General features: G+C 37.2%; 1 protein-coding gene and 1 pseudogene across 2 annotated transcripts in view; one reads left to right on the top strand and one right to left on the bottom strand.

Moving 5' to 3' along the window:
* The window catches only part of LOC139042833 (collagen alpha-2(I) chain-like), a 51,580-nt gene that overhangs the window by 8,614 nt on the left and 27,725 nt on the right, over positions 1-15,241 (top strand). The window contains exon 4 of one of the 2 annotated variants that reach the window (XM_070503382.1): positions 918-1,240. The exons of the other annotated variant lie outside the window; for it this stretch is intronic. The gene's annotated coding sequence lies outside the window, so the exon portion shown is untranslated. Of the gene's footprint in view, positions 1-917; positions 1,241-15,241 lie in introns of those variants that run through there. 2 annotated transcript variants of the gene reach the window in all.
* Positions 6,647-15,241, bottom strand: part of LOC139042832 (centromere-associated protein E-like) — a 73,323-nt pseudogene continuing 64,728 nt past the window's right edge.

Here is a 15,241-nt window from a genome sequence, read left to right as displayed (position 1 = left end):
GCCTTGAAATCACTAACTCTGTTCTAAACCTTATGCAACTTGCTGTTTTATATGGTTTTTCAAAGTCATATGATATAAAAGTACTATCAGATACTCTCTAAAACCACAGTTCTTAACCTCTTATAGAGTAACAGACCTCTCAGAGAGTATGTTATAAGAAAGTAGGGACCCTAGTATCCTAGAAAACTGAATCCACACACAAAAGATAAAATTTCAGAGGTTTTACAGATTGTGTGAAGCCCATCCATAGATGCTTTATGTGTTGCGGGGAGCCCAGGTTTAGGAATTTTGTTAATTAAATGATGCTTTAATTTATGTATTATCTAAGTCACATGTGGATAACGAGATTAATGAAAATGTATACATTTTATGTATACACGGAAAGACTGGAAATTTCCTTCAATAACTTTATTCTTCACAAAATATATAAATAAATAAAACAATTCAACTTCTAAAGTATTACCACATTCAGGAAGAAGGCAGTCTATCACCATTCTAAATGACTGGAATGCCTCAATTTCTAATGGCAAAGTGCAAACTGAATTGAAATTAAGTTGGACTGTGACATCATTGCCAGGGATAGAAAAATAAAGTAACAAATACAGTCATTTCTAAATAAGGAACACTAGGCCCCTAGAAAAGTGACAGCAGAGTTTACTGAGTCTTGCACTCGGGCACAGCTTGTCCTGAGGAGGCGTGCCAAGGGCCTGGCTGAGGATCCACACTCTCTGCTCCAGCAGTTTGTTCTTCTGAGAAAAAAATGGAAAGCAAAAGTCATCTTATTAAAAAACACGTTTGGTTGCAACACAACATACAGCTTATATACAGTTTACCTTACAGCTGAGGTAATGTTTTCAAATTGATAACCCATTATGTTCTCCTGCTGTTCTTTAACATCTTTCAACGGCTTCCTCTAGCATGCTCCCAGGATGAAGTAAAAATTCCTCTCCACAACCCACAAAGTCCTGCGCATCTGGCTCTTCTCTCTCTGGCTTCACCGACTTCACCCAGAGGAACCTGTGTGCACTGCGCTCTGGCCACACGTGGTTTTCCAACCCTTCCCCTGGTTACGGTCTCTCCCAGCTGGGCCGACCCTGTTCCCTCTGCCTGAATCGCCTTCCCCTCCCCTCTTTGTTAAGCTAACTCACCTTAACCTGTTAGATCTCAGTCCCCTTCTTCAAGGAAGACTTCCTTATGTTCCTAAAACAACCTATTAAAAACTCATAGGCTTTTGAACTCTAGAACTGTACCTCCTTTTTTGACTACTTGATCACCGTCTATACCCACTAGACTGTGAACTCCAGGAAGGCAGGGGCCATATCTGGTTTGGTTATCAATGTACCATCAGGGTGCAATATGTGACACATAGGTGGAGACCAAAAATTTCTGTTCATTGAATGAATATGTAAATGATATAAGTCTATGATCTGGCTTGTGTAAAATGAATATAATGCTACTGGAAATACTGGCCCATTGAATTGATAAGAAGGTCTTTTGCAGTAAAAGTAGTTATGTTTGTAGGATGGTGTCTCTCTGTGTCCTCGAGAGCTGCTTGTCTATCTGAGGGAAAAGTTGAAGGTTCAGGAGGCAGAATAAGACTTCCCTCGGGGTAAAAAGTGATTTCACTTCAGTGCTGTGCTTTGGAGAAACTTCTCACAGAGACAGCAAATGACATCGCTGCAGTGCAGCTTCTCCATGACATCTTCTCTTGTCTAAACTTGCCCTTTGGGGCCACAGGTGACAAATGAGTTCCAACCGTTATCCCCGATCCCCAAGTAACCAGTATATTTACCCACCTGGGCGGAGGCCTAGACTTGAGTTATCAAAATAGCGAACTGGGTGAGGTGCTGGGAAAGACTTTGATCGGCCATCAAAAAACCAAGATTTCGGTGAGTCCTTTGGCACAGGATCTTGTAAATTCTGTTCCTTGCATTGAGAAGGCGTATGCTGTCTCTCTTGAGAAGCTGGTCCGGTCGCTTTAGGAGACTTTGGAGAATTCTCACAAGTCACTTCTTTGTGAGCTTCTCTTTTAAGAGTTCTCTCCTTCCACATTTTGACCTCATTGGAAAGATGATGATTATTGCTTAAATGTGGGGAAAAATAAAAGAGACTGTAAGACTGCTCAATTCCAGAAATATATTCATATTTACATAAAATTTTTTTTCTTAATTGTGGTAAAATATATGTGACATATAATTTACCATTTTATCATATTTACATTTTAATTTCAAGCTAATGCTTCCTAGGTTTGGATTATTTCCACAGTTCAGAAAATGAAATCAGGTCAATATAAATTGAAAAATTGTACTAAATCTCCGTGATCACAGAATCTTGAAAAGTATGATATTAGGTTTCAAATGAATCAGTGATGTCGTCCAGCATGGTTTATCTACTGATACTCTGTGGCAATAATTTGATAAGTTAGTCTTCTGGATGGATGAATCTTTAATGTACCTTTGTTATTTTAAAAGATATATTACACTGTGCTTTTCTGGATTACTTATAGTGTTGCTTCCCACAGGAAATGCTGCCTGCATTTATTCACTCCTTCAGAGAAGCCTGGGAAGCAATCCTAGGCCCTGCTCTCCTTTCTTTGATCAGTCAGCCAAGTGTGTTGATACAACCTCACACTTTTGGGTTCCCCCCCCATTCTGCTCTAGCAGCTAGAGACGCCGTATGAGCTCATTAGGCCCCAGCTTAAAATCCTCCAGTGGTGGTAATCCTCCCGTTACATTTAGGAGACCACCCCAGCTGCCTCAGAATGACCTGCAATGTGTAATCTGGACCAGTGGCCTCTGGCATCGCATCTTGCACTTACTCTGCCTCATTCTGTATGCTCTGGCCACACTGCATGTCTTTCTGTTCCACTTTCCTCTTTGACTCAAAGCCTGTGCACATGCTGTTCCCTCAGCCTAGAAGGCTTAGCCATCTCTCCTGTCATCAAGCCTAACTGCTACTCATTTTCAGATCTACTCTTACATATTAGTTTCTTGATCACCGCCCCTCCCCACATCTAGATAAGGTCTGATCCCTCTGTTGGACCCTTTCATAATGTCCTGTTTGCTTTTTTTGTTGTTTAATAGCCTCACACAGAACAGTAGCTATTTGCATATTTATTTAATGCCTATTTTTCTTCTATTGCATCATTAGTAAAGATTAGCACAAGATTCTAATCTTTGGTAGAAGCCAATTAATTAAATTTTTTACAACTGTTTATAAAGGTTAATGGGCTACAATAATGGACCTCAGGGATTCTCCTTTGAGTAAAGCCTCACTGACTTGGGCATATTTGTGGCATATTTAAGCTCCCCTCAAAGATCTTGGTTTACTTTTTGGTTCTTGGCTTAGTTAAAAACAGGCTTAGCTAAAATCAGTTGATGGGCCAGCCCTGTGGCCTAGTGGTTAAGTTCCGGGCACTCCACTTTGGCAGCCTGGGTTTGGTTCTCGAGTGTGGACCCACATCACTCTGTTAGTGGCCATGCTGTGCTGGCAGCCCACATACTAAAAATAGAGGAAGATTGGCATGTTAGCTCAGGGCGAATCTTCCTCAGGAAAAAAAAAAGGTCAGTTGATGGATAGCAAACCTCTGGAATGGTGCTACCATATTCTCATTCCTTTTAAAAAAGACACATTACATGAGCTCTAAAAATTACTTCCCCTATATGTGTGAGGGGTTGCCCACTGCAAAAAATATATATGCATGTGTAGGCATCATCCTCTCCCACACGTACCACCATAAGCATAATTCCTGTATCAGGTAAGCAGATCTTACCTTAACATTTCATTCCTTTGCTTTGTTAACTGTTCATTTTGCTGCTTTAACTTAGAAATTTCCTTTTCTAGCCGTATATATTCACTTTTCAAAATAAGAGCTCTTGTGCTTTGTACAATGCCGCTGCCACCCCCACAGGTTAAGGGTTTCCTTGAAGGCTGAGAATCAGTATGTTCTGATATCACTGTGGGAGGCAAACACACAGACAGGTGATAATTTTAATTATCTCCAAAGTTCACAATAAAGGAAACATTAGTAAGTTCAATAAATCACTATAAAAAACAAAACATCTCAGCACCATCTCCCTGAACGTCATCCTTGACTTCCTCCTCTTCCCTCACCTCCTATGCCAATTCCATCATGGATTCTAAGTATCTGCGGAACCCCTGCTTCTCTCCATCCACTACCTCCACCACCACCACCTGCTAGGATCACTCACGGTGACGGCAGCAGTCGGAGCTGCCCTTCACTGTCTACTCTCGACGCCAGTGGGGTCCCCTGGAGGGCTGCTTCCACCACACAGCGTGTGTGGGGTCCACCCCAAGGCAGTCAATGTGCTCCCAATACTCAACACGTATTTGTTAACTAAATAAACCTTAGACTGCTATTAAAGAATATACTATTCAGTATTTTACACCATATGTGTACAAGTAATGTAAAGAACTGTTTTGTAAATTTTAGGTAAAATTGCATAAAAGTGTGAGGTGCTTAGAAAGTGGAATGATCCACTGGGTCACTGACTGTTTACAAGGGAGGGGCAAGATGAGTGTGGGGAAGACACTCAATGTCCATTTCCTTTTGAATTATTCTGAATTCAGGTACAACACGTACCTGAAAGTCACAAATTAGAAGGAATCATCCTGACCCTTCTCTAACAACAAAAGTTCTATTTTTACCCCTTGAAGTTTTCCAGGTAGGAGCTGCAATTATCCTGCAATGGACACTAGGGCAGTTCAAACTAAACAAGCACCAGACAATGCGTGGACAATAATGCACACAAACATCATCTTGCATTTGCCTGACATTTAGAATTTTCAGTGTGCTTTCACACACAACTTTTAGCCTGATCCTTACAAGTCTATATCCAATCTAGAAGGTCAGGCGTTCTCCTCATGATTTCACAGGCTGTTAAGTGAGGGCAGTCAGCTTAGAGAACTGTTCGTGACGTTATTTCGATGCTGGACCCACTACACAAAGCTGCCCCAAGTACTGTTCAGCATTCTCTCTTTTCAAATGAAACATAAGAGACAGAAATATGGGAAAAGATACAGTTTGAGGAATGTATATGCAGAAATTTGATGATTAGATTTGAAAACTGTATCTAAGATAAGTTTCAAAGAGTTTGCCAGTAAGCATCAAGTCTGTATTTTCAGTACCAACAACAAGTAGGATAATATTTACTGTATACTGACTATGTTTTTACAGTGCACATGGTTAAAATCTATTAAGATATGCTTGTGTTTTATTGGGAAGGGTACGTCTACCTTGACAGGTAAGTCATTCTTGTATACTACTGAAGGTATCTTCACTGATATGTAAAGATCTGATAGCGCACAGGTTACATTCATAGTTTTTAAGAATCTATAATGGATAAATAGTTGAGATTACAGGAAACTTAAGGAGGTATCACAGGATAAATATGATCTCAATGAATTCATTTTAAAAATAGTTCTTTATAAATTAGTGATTAACAGGTTTATTCTTGACTGTCATATATATAGTAGCAGTCTTCAAAATGTGTAAGTATACTGAGAAGTAAGATGGAAAAAGATCTGGAAATATCAGCATTTTCTACTTACTTGAAGTATCTTGGGCCTGCTGATTTCGTCTAAGATTTTCTCTCAATAGCCTTATAACTTCTTTTTGATGTTCTACAGTGGCTTTTGTACAAGTAATTCTATTAAGAATAACAACAGAAATATGTAAAAGGCCAGCAACTAATTTTTAATGGAAGAATAAACAGAACTGCTGTCAAGAATTTTCTGATAAGATACATCACATTGATATGATATGCATAAGCAGCAGTAGGTAAGCCCTCACGATACCCCCTGGTATCATGCACTTTATAGCCATAAATAACACCATCAAATTGGAAGTGTTCTGTTTGGCTGCAGGGGCAATTTTTTTTTAACATTGAGAAACCAATTCTTTTAAAATTTCTGAAAGCCCAATAGGTATCATTAACTGGATATTGAGCAAAATTACATTCAGGGGCACCATAAAACAAATAATTGGGTTGTTATCATGAGGTCCTAGAAACCTCTTGAAGGTACAACAATTACCAAAGCGTAAAACCAAAAGCACCTTCTGTATACACTGTAAGGAAAGCACACTCGACTGCAGCTCTGATCTGAGGTGACACAGTCAGAGGTCACAGTCTGCTCATTGCACCCAGGAGAAAAAGACATTCTGTTAATTATTTGCTTGAGTGTTAATTGGCAATGCTAAATTATGAGACTTTCTGCCTTTCTTAGAGACTGAAAGTATCTGCTGATTCTATTCTATATAAAATTGCTTTGCATTTATTTAAAAAAATTTTTTTCTTTTGAGGAAGATTAGCTAGCCCTGAGCTAACATCTGCCACCAATCCTCTTTTTGCTGAGGAGGACTGGCCCTGAGCTAACATCGGTGCCCATCTTCCTCTACTTTATATGTGGGATGCCTACCACAGCATGGCTTGACAGGTGATGTGTAGGTCCACACCTAGGATGGTGAACCCTGGGCCACCGAAGTGGAATGTGCAAACTTAACCACCGTGCCGCTGGGCTGGCCACTAAAATTGCCTTTTTAATGATGCTCCACTAAAACCAACAGTCCTATCAATAGAAGGCTGGTTAGAATGCATGAAGATTCAGAGTGCGACTTTTTGGGCAAAATTAGATATCATCATTAAACATTTATTAAACATTTACAGGAAGAATAAAAAGTGTGAGGAGTCAGAGGTGACATATTAATAAGTGGCAACATTATATTTCTAATTCAGTTTCCTTGACTCTCTGTTTAATGTTCTTTTCATTATGCTATACCACAAAGAACTTTAGGCATGCTATTGTATATGGTACTATACATAAATAAATCAATAAAAAGGGAATATGCTCTTGGGCACTAAGTACTACAATTTAAAAGGAAATAAAACCTTACACAAAAATACAATAGGAAGAACAAATGAAATTAAGAGAACCAACAGAAACCTTAGACAAACTGCTAAAAACACACACACGTTCTTAATATTCACTTTCAAACAAAAAAGGCCATTTTTAAGCTGTTCCTATATGATTGAACAAGAAGTATCCAAAGACATAGTATGTCAGTAATTGATCAGAATTGTGCTTGTTTTCAAAACCTTTGCATACATAATGAGAATTTAATAACTTTAAAATCTGTAGATGTTTGTATTTATTTTATAAAAAGCAATAACAATATCTTAATATATTTTAAATTTATACAGTTTAGAAAGGAAGTTTAAGCTACTAAAGTCATATTCAATTAAGACAAAGACATACTCCTTTTCAAACTCCTTGGCATTTCTCATCTTCTCTAGGTCTATTTTCACCAGCTTTGTTTTGAGCTCTTCAATTTCTTCTTTATAGGGCTTAGCTCCTAAAGCAACTTTGTCCTAAAGGTTTTAGAGAAAAGAGAAATAAAGTAATTTTAGAGCAGTTTCAAAGACTTGTTAACTACCTAATATAGTAGGAACATTTTAAAACAGCAAACTCCAAACATATGAAAAGGAGGAAAGGCACAAATTTTAACCCTAAAATGAGTAACAAATAGATATTTGATGTGAAGTACATGTGAAGCTATTGGAAGCTAATGTGTAATTAGAAAACCTATGACTTCTATTTCTTAAAACAAATATTTTTCCCAATTAAAAAACAATATACTTAAACAAAATGAAACAGAAAGGTTGAAACGAATGAAATGGGTAGATAAAGGTAAATCAGGAAAATAAGACAAGAGATGAACAGTAATATAAATATCAAAGTAGAACTGAATTCAAGGCACAAAATATTATATAACATTATTGGGGATATTCTGTACTCAAGGTTGGTTCAATCTAGCCATACATCTACTTCGACTCAGAAAAAAAATCAGTCATATATACATACAAACATATACAAAAATCTTTTTTAATAAATAGGTTTAACTTTTTAGAGCAATTTTAGGTTTATAGACAAATTGAGCAGAGTACATAGAGTCCCGGTAATACCCGTGTCCTCCCCTAGTTTCTCCTATTATTAGCATCTTAGTGTGGTATGATTGTTACAAATGATGAGCCAATATCGATACATTATTAACTGACGTTCACAGTTTACATTAGAGTCTATTGTTTGCATTGTATAGTCCATGGGTTTTGACAAATGTATGACACGTGTTCATCATCACTGTATCATGCAGAATAGTTTCACTGCCCTAAAAATCTCCTGTGCTCCACTTATCCATCCCTCCACCCTCCCCCAGAACCCTTAGTAATCATTGATCTTTTCCTGTTCGCCTAGTTTTGCCTCTTCCAGAATGTCATACAGTATGCAGTGTTTTTAGATGGGCTTTTTAAAATTAGCAATGTGCATTTAAGGTTCCTCCATGTCTTTTGTGGCTTGATGGCTCATTTCTTATTATTGCTGAATAAATCATTCATTTCTTTTATTGCTGTTACCACAGCCATACTATGGATTACTATTATATATTGAATACAAAAATAAACCCATCTAAATAGGGACCCAGAGAGCTCTTCATTCCTCTAGGCGTTACCCCCAGTGCCTATAAAAACATTTGCACACACACGTAGTTAGCAAAGACTAAAAAGATGCAAGCTTCCAAAGCTGAGATGCTCAGCTTAAGAGGGTTGCTGACTAGGTCAGATAAGCCCATTCTGGGAGGAGCCCAGTATTTGCTCAGTCATGGCACCAGTAAAATACCCTGGCTTTCTGGACCAGATGCTGATATCAGGGACTCCTTGAGCATATGACTGGCTGGAGTGGTGTCAGTTTTGTAAGAAACTGCCAAACTCTCTTCTAAAGTGGCTACTGTACCACTTGCATTCCCACCAGCAGTGAGCAAGAGCTCCTGGCCCCACTCCTTGCCAGCATTTAGTGTAGTCAGTGTTCCGGATTTTGGCCATTATATTTTGAGCTACAGTGGATGTACAGTGGTATCTCATTGTTTTTTAATTTGCAATTTTCTAATGACATATGATGTGGAGCATCTTTTCATATGCTTATTTGCCATGTGTGTATCTTCTCTGGTGAAGTGTCTGTTCAGATCCATTGCCTATTTTTAAATCAGGCTGTTTGCTTTCTAATTATTGAGTTTTAAGAGTTCTTTGTATATTTTGGATAACAGTTCTTGAAAGATATGTGTTTTGCAAAGATTTTCTTCCAGTCTGTGGCTTGTCTTTCATAGGGCAAACATTTTTAATTTAAATGAAGTCCAGTTTATCAATTTTTTTCCTTCATAGATTATGCTTTTGGTGTTGTATGTAAAAAAAGTCAATGCCAAACCCAAGGTCACCTCGATTTTCTCCTACGTTATCTTCTAGGCATTTTCTAGTTTTGTGTTTTAGATTTAGGTTACAATCAATTGAGTTAATTTTTGTGAAAGGTGTCCAGTTGTTCAGCACCGCTAGTTGATAAGACTACCCTTTTCCATTGAATTGCCTTTGCTCTTTTGTCAAAGATGAACTGACTATATTTGTGTGTATATATTTCTGGGCTCTCTATTTTGTTCCATTGATCTATTCGTATACATTTTGATTTAAAAGTTCAAAGAACTCTAAAAATATTTATTCATTTATGACACCTAAAAGAAAATTTCAATATATTCTAAAAATGGAGAAATTGCAGTAATTTTTTTGCCACAATATAATGAAATAAATTAGTCATATATAACAGTTTTAAAACAATTCTTGAGTAAAAGAAATTGAAATTGGAAATACTCTCTTAGAAATGAAAGACAGTGAGAATTCCTTATTTCAAACACACGACGTGTGCCCAAGCTGCACTCAGAAGCGCTGACAGCCTTAAACATCCTCTAGCCGCCTGAGGAGTCTGAGCGCCTGTGTTCTCAGTGAACAGCACCTGCTCATCCTATTTTAGATGGAGTCTGCTGAGAAACTTTCTTTGCTCTACCAGAAAAAGAATTCCTTTGAGATTCTGATTTGAATTACATTAACTTTAGAAATTAATTTGGGAAAAACTGATGGTTGTACAGTATTTAGGTTACAACCTAGGAAATGGCATATTTATTATTTTAAACCACATGCTCTCCTATATTTCCTTTTAGAGTTTTGTTGTTCTTTTCATATATGTTGCCTCATTTTTTGTTAAGGTTAGTCACTTGAGCATTTTATATTTTGTGCCAGTTATAAATAAGATCTTTTTTTCCCACTGTGCAGGATGTCCCTAAAGTACTAGCACACTTTGAATTTTTAACAAATTTACTGCTACTTGATATAAATAATTTGTAAAGATACAACAGAGGAAATGTATCAAGATTTAAACAAAACTGTTAATGAGTCATTTGTTCAAATTACTTTCTTCTATATTCACTTAATAAACCCTACATTATATTGGACAGCTATATCCAGGTGAATTAAAATAGTGGTGAATAGGTTAAAAGTTAATATCTTTGCATTTTACTATGCCAAATCTCGAGTTAAATATACTGTTGCATTTTATAGAATATTTATATAAAATACAGAAACAGATTCTTAAAAATTCAAACTGTATAAAGATTTTATGGATACCCTATACTTTGCTTTCTTTCCTCATGGATGCTGTACAATGGCATACTCTATTATATTATCTAAATGGTTACTTTTAGTATGCAGGAAAGATATTCCTCTCTCCATAGACACCTGTACCAATCTATACTGAGTGTGGAGAAATTTGTCGCTTACTCCCTCTTTCTTGAAACACTAGCTTCACTTATATGAAGAAACTGGAACCACTCTGTTGCCCAGACCCCCTTTTCTTTTTCACTCACTGGCTGCTCCATCTCAGTATCATTTGGTTACTCCACATCTCCTCTCCATTATGCTTATGCCCTCGTCCAGTCTCATGATTTTTATATGCTGATGATTCCCCAAACTTAAACCTCTCGCCTATATCTTGCTCAGACTCAGATATTCAATTGCCTAAGTCATATCTCAACTTGGGTGTCCCCAGTGGGCATTTCCAATTCAGCATGTCCAAAACTGAACTTTCCTGGTTTCAAACTTCCTCTTCTGGCAGTCTTTCCCATTTCCGTATGTAGCAACTCTATCTTCTTGGCTGCTCAGGCCAAAAACTTTGGAATCATCTCTGACTCCAAGAAATACGAGAGGTACGTGTTTGGCTTTCTCTTTGATAAATTGAATCTAAATATTTTGCAAAAAAAAGGAAATATGAGAGGAAGAGACATGTGCCACTTCTGGGCCAGAGCCTTTATGAGTACAGATTTTAAGACAATTTTTAGCTTCTCCATCTTGTCCCTTTTCTGTGAGCCTGAGCACGGACAGCTTACAACTGGGCTTTAACCATGCAGATGAAAACAGCACCAAGGAAGTGCTGGAGAAACAAGATGGGAGAAACGGGGGCCTCTGAATGACCATGTGGAAAGGAGCCACTTGCCAAGCTGGAACCCACACTTTTACGTGTGAAATAAGCTTCTGTTTTGTTTGAGCCATTGCATTTTGTGGTTCCCTTTGTTGTAGGAGCTGGCACGTCACTAACAAACACGCCTTCCTGGATTCTATTTTCAAAGGGCAGCCTTTAAAAATTTAAGTCAGACTATATCATTTTGCCAAAATCCTCTGATGACTTCCCATCTCATCCAGAATAAAACCCAAAGTGCTTACAAATAGCTTTCAAGATGCTTTATGATTTGGCTCTCTGCTACTTCTCACCTATTTCCCTTTCTATCCTTGCCCACGCTGCTCAGGAGACGCTGGCTTTCTTGCTGTTTCCTTGAATACATCTCAACTACTTCTGTGTTGCGGCCTTCGCATTTGCTACTTCTTTTGCCTAGAAGGCCCTTCCCTACCAGACAGCTCACACCATCACTTCGTCATCTTAATTGTGCGGCTCTCCTCAACTCCCCTTACAAAATCACACTCCTACTCACACCCACTCTCACCCTGCACCTATATACCTCTGTCTGGCTTAATATTTTTCCATTGCACTTCTCACCGTTTAACAAACATATATACTTGTTTATTTTCTGACTTCATGAAGCAGAATGTAAGCCTCTTCAAGGAGGCTTTATTTTTTTTCCATTGCAGTACACATGGCATCTAGAACAATGACCAACACATAGTAGGTATTCAACAAATACTTGTTGAATGAATAAAAATGTGATCATTTAGTTATTTGAAGTATTAAAAAATTACTCTCAAAGATTTTAAAGCTTTACAGTTGATTTTCTTGGTTTTTAGCTATACTAACAATTTCTAAAAACAAAATTAAGATTATTTTCTCTTGCCTCTCTGTTTCATGTCTCATTGAAAGAACCAGAATTTTTAGAACAATGTTAAATAATGAAAAGAGTAGGCATTCTTGGCTTGTTTCTAATTTTGGAATGAAGAGAAGAGACACTGGAGCAGGAACAGTGAACAAAATGCCTATTAGGATCCGACCCAAGTAGCAGAAGAGTGAGAAGTAGCTGTGGCTCAGACGAGGAAGGAAGGCTGTGATGAAGGAGGGTGCGACTTGTGTAACGGCATTCAAGCTCAAAAACATTTCAACTCTGCTCTTTCTAGAGAAAACAGGTTAGATTAAGCCCATAGGCTACCAGGTGGGACTCAATAACAGGGGATTAAGTAGAAAAAAATATAATTTTAAAATGTACTTATCTAACAGAGTATTAAATATTTAGATAAGAAGCATATTTTTTTGAAAAATAAAAAGAAAGTCTCAACAAGAAAAAAACCAACAACTCAATTAAAAAGTGGGCAAAAGATCTGAACAGAGATTTCTGCAAAGAAGATATATGGATGGCCAACAGGCTCATGAAAAGATGTTCAACATCATTAGCTATCAGGGAAATGCAAATCAAAACTACAAGGAGATATCACCTCACTCTGGTCAGAATGGCTATAATTAACAAGACAGGAAACAACAAGTGTTGGAGAGGATGTGGAGAGAAAGGAACCCTCAAACATTGCTGGTGGGAGTGCAAAGTGGTGAAGCCACTATGGAAAACAGTATGGAGACGCCTCAGAAAATTAAGAATAGATCTACCATATGATCCAGCAATCCCACTGCTGGGTATTTATCCAAAGAACTTGAAAACACAAAGGCATAAAAGATATATGCACCCCTATGTTCATCACATCATTATTCACAATAGCCAAGGCTTGTAAACAACCTAGGTGCCCATCAAGGGACGAATGGAAGATGTGGTATATATACACAATGGAATACTACTCAGCCATAAGAAATGATGAAATCTGGCCATTTGTGACAACCTGGATGGACCTTGAGGGTATTATGCTAAGTGAAATAAGTCAGAGGGAGAAAGTCAAATACCATATGATCTCACTCATAAGTAGAAGATAAAAATGACAAACAAACACAGAGCAAGAGAGACTGGATTGGTGGTTACCAGAAGGGAAGGGAGGAGGGGGAAGGGCAAAAGGGGTGATTAGACACACGTGTGGTGATGGATAATTGGTCTTTGTGGGGTGAACATGATGTAATCTACACAGAATTCGAAATATATTATGATGTACACCTGAAAGTTATATAATGTTATAATCCAATGTTACTGCAATAATAAAAAATTTAAAAAAAAACATATTTATGAAAAAATGTTGCAATATACTACTAGAGATATACAAACATACATCCTCTACATTTTTGGCATTCAGAAATTAAAGTGAAAATAAAAAATTTCCTTACTTTGAAAAGTAAAAAAATTAAAAAAAATTAAAAAAATAAGATATATTTTAAACTGTCAAGAATATTTATGTTTTTTAAAAATAATTTTTACAGGAAGATGAAAACAATCATTATTTGGCATGAAAATAAACGTATGCATTTATTTATATTTATTATGCATAATTTATAAAATTATGCCTTTATTTATAAAATGAGTTTTAAGTTACCTGAAGTACTTGGATCATTTCTTTTGTTTTTTCAAGGCATTTATTTGATTCATTAACTTGTGATTGAAGTTTTGCTATTATATCATTAGTCATCTCAAGCTCTTTCTGCATCTTTATAATCTTGTCTTCCTTTTGCATGGCAGTTTCTTTAGCTTCACGTAGTGAAGTTTCCAGCTCTTGAATCTTCTATTAAAAAAAACACACATATATAAGGTGTGCCTTGAAGACAGAATCACAGTTTATATGAAACAAAGATCATATATAGGTATTAATCTTTCAGATTGCATCAACATAGGATAGATGGAGACTCCAAATGTCACTCAATTTATACATGTATTATTTTTTTCATTTAGAAGCTGATCATTTAGGACTAAAAGAGGCCCAGATTTTATATAAGGTTAGTACTTATTTTATTTACTAGTTAGCATGGTGCTAAGCATATTAAATAGGCACTTACATTTTAAATTAACACTACTTACAGAAAGTATATTTGTTAATTGACACTTTAGAGGAATACATGTAACATATCTTTCCCTTTATTTTTATTACCTAGTTTTTATGCTGAAAAATACAAGTATGTGGAAAAATCCAAAGGCATATAATTAAGATTAAGTTCCCCCATCTCAGAACCCCCACTGACTCTAAAGCGATGACTACTAAACTCTTTCAAGTGTATCCTTCTAGAAATTTTCTATATGTATCTACGCATGTGAATATACAGTTTACAAAAACAGTAAGTCACACACACAATAGTGTGTAAGAAGAAAGTTCACACAGAATAGCGTGAAAGAAGAAAGAGCCAAAGCAGGACTGCATTCGAACATGAAGAAGACAGATATGACTACAGAAGAACTATACAACTTTAATGTAGCCCATGAAGACACTGAAATTGTTAAAGGTTTTGTTTCCCTTGGTTCAGTCATCAGTTTAAATGGAGACCGCAGCCAAGAAATCAAGAGAAGACTGTGACTCAGAAGGGCAGCGATGGAAGAATCAGGAAAGATCATCAACAGTAAGGGAGTATCATTAGAGACCAAGGCCAAGATTATCGACACCCTCGCATTCCCAATTACTATGTGTGGGTGCGAAAGCTGGACAGTGAAGAAGGCTGACAGGAAAAAATGGACTCATTTGAGATATGGTGTTGGAGGAGAGCTCTACAGATACCCTGGACTGCCAGAAAAATGAACAAGTGGGTCCAAGAGCAAATTAAGCCTGACCTATCTCTGGAGGCAAAAATTGTAAAACTGAGACTATCCTACCTTGGGGACATGATGAAAAGTAAAAGGCAGCAGGAAAAGAGGAAGACGAAATACGAGATGGCGTAATTCCAGAAAGGAAGCCATAGGCGTGAGTCTACAGGAGCTGAGTAGGGCTCTTGAGGA

The sequence above is a fragment of the Equus asinus genome, unplaced genomic scaffold (genome assembly GCF_041296235.1).
Source record: "Equus asinus isolate D_3611 breed Donkey unplaced genomic scaffold, EquAss-T2T_v2 contig_1, whole genome shotgun sequence".
NCBI classification, from domain to species: domain Eukaryota; kingdom Metazoa; phylum Chordata; class Mammalia; order Perissodactyla; family Equidae; genus Equus; species Equus asinus.
The sequence above is the reverse complement of the archived record's forward strand: the minus strand, read 5'-3'. Positions and strand labels throughout refer to the sequence as shown.